This window comes from Suricata suricatta, chromosome 15, assembly GCF_006229205.1.
Source record: "Suricata suricatta isolate VVHF042 chromosome 15, meerkat_22Aug2017_6uvM2_HiC, whole genome shotgun sequence".
NCBI classification, from domain to species: Eukaryota; Metazoa; Chordata; class Mammalia; order Carnivora; family Herpestidae; genus Suricata; species Suricata suricatta.
In genome coordinates this window covers 69,696,371-69,698,426 of record NC_043714.1, presented here as the reverse complement: position 1 = coordinate 69,698,426, position 2,056 = coordinate 69,696,371, and the positions used below count along the sequence as shown (strand labels likewise).

General features: G+C 52.8%; 1 long non-coding RNA gene across 1 annotated transcript; it reads left to right on the top strand.

Annotated features, from left to right (window-relative positions):
• Positions 1-231: 231 nt before the first annotated feature.
• LOC115279365 lies at positions 232-1,812 on the top strand. Its single transcript, XR_003903389.1, has 3 exons — positions 232-432; positions 627-832; positions 1,665-1,812. It is a non-coding gene; the product is annotated as an uncharacterized LOC115279365 (long non-coding RNA).
• Positions 1,813-2,056: the final 244 nt, after the last annotated feature.

Here is a 2,056-nt window from a genome sequence, read left to right as displayed (position 1 = left end):
CCCCTGAACAATAGCAGTCGGGGCTGGATTGCATTGAAGTTTTGCAAAAAGACTCTTGGTGTTGACCCATCGCAACACCTTCCATTGGTTACTGCACTCCACAAATACCCTTGGCGCCTCCAACGTGCCTGGAGTTGTTTGTGATGGTGATGATGATGATGCTGCTGTGAGCAAGGCACAGAGTCACTTGCAAGGGCCAGACGCTCCAGTGTAAAGGGCCTGGCCAGCGAGGAAGCGTGCGTCTCCCAGGAGGAGGGGCTGGCCTCACCCCCGGCTCGGAGAACCCCCTGAGGCTGCGGCGACCTTCGGATGTCACACCCCAGCAAGGCAAACTGCGGAGAAATTAGAAGACCAAGTCCTCCGGGCGTTCGTTTTGAGGGGACGGCAAGCCGTTTGCCAGGAGCCACACTGGGTCTCCGTTCCTAGACTCAGGTCAAGTATTTGTTTCCGGACCAGTCACATGGGGAGGATAGAAATGCAGGATTAGCACCGACTGTTCCGTGCAGCACCAGCAATGCCTTCATTATATACCTTAGGCTCGACGCCTTCTATACAGGAAGAAGCCTCAAACTAAAACACTTAGGATGTTCAAGCCTCACGTTTCGATGTGTCCACCTGTTTTTCAGGCATGCGCACGGGGTATGTTTGTGATGGGCAGATACACAGCCAAGCCTGGCACAGTCTTTTGTCTACCCTACCCTCACCAGACCTTGATGACCTTGATGATCTAGGGCATTTGCTTGGAGTCTTGAAGTATCTACTTGCAGGTCAGAAAGTCATGGAAACAATAGGAAGAATCCTACTTCCTAGGATTGTCCTGGGACAGAACTAGGTAAGCAGCACAGAGCGACACAAAGTAACTACTCAGCCCTCAGCTACTTGCAAGCCATCCCTGCCTGATTGACCTTCTATTTGTGTGAACCTGTTCTCTACTCGCTCCAGCAAAGGCTACCAGAACCCCACCTCTAGTCTTGAAGGCTTTGTGTGGATTACTCATTGCACCAAGGTCTAGGACGGGGACTTTGGATATTTGGGGCTGGTGTGCAAAAGCAGGGATCAGCTCTACTTTGGGTGCAGTGGGAAAGTGGGTGCAATTCTACAGCTGGACATCTCACTGAATCTTACTGGGGGGACGGTGGGCAGAGGCAGGGCGGGGAGACTGGTAAAGAAGTCACAGTAACTCCTCCCAGCCAAGGGGGGGGGTGTCTGCCCCCTCCCCCTAGTCTCAGAATAGCCTTGTCTGACCTTGGGATTCTGTGAGATTGTTTCCATGCAACGGGAAAATGAAGTGGCCAGACTGTGAGTGCCGGGTGGGCTTGGGCTGCTGTTTTTTCTTTCTTAGTGCTAGACCCTCGCCACCCCTGTCCCCCAGATCACAGAGTCCCTGCCCTCAAGTGGTTCACGCTGGGAGAGAAGCCGGATGAGGATGGCAATAATGGTGTATCTAGAGAGAGCGGACTTCAGGGACAGCTTCACAAAGGAGGGTGTATTTGATCTGGGACAAAGGAAGAGAGAGCAGGGAGGGAGGGACTGACGGAGGGAGAGAATGACAGCGAGTGAGGAAATCCTTTATGCCGGGGGCACTCTGTGTGTTCCAAATTATAAATTCAATGCAAGCCCCAGCAACTTTGCAACTGCGGTCGTTTGCTTCTCTTTCTTTCCAGGAAGAAAAATAGCCTTTCTATTTTCATCACTGAAATTGCCATTTGTCATTCTCAAGGTGCCTCGGTGCCTTTGTCTCTGCCGTCAGCTGTCAGCAGCGTTGCTAAAAATAGCCCAGCGGAGGGAACCGCTCTACGCGCAACATTAAAAATAGAAAGGGAAGCACTGGTGTGAATACTGAATGGGAGAGAATCTCCCTCCGCGGCTCTCGCTCCTCCGCTCCTCCGGGGGCCTGGCCGCTGGGCAGCCCCACAGGGCAAGGCAAGATTAAGGCTTTTTCTCTTTTCTTTTTTTGCTTGTCCTTCAGCGAAAGGGCAGCCCACAAATTCCCCTTGGTACTCCCCCCGCCTTGGGTCGGGAAGGATGAGAGGACAAGGAGGCTTGGACCAGCATT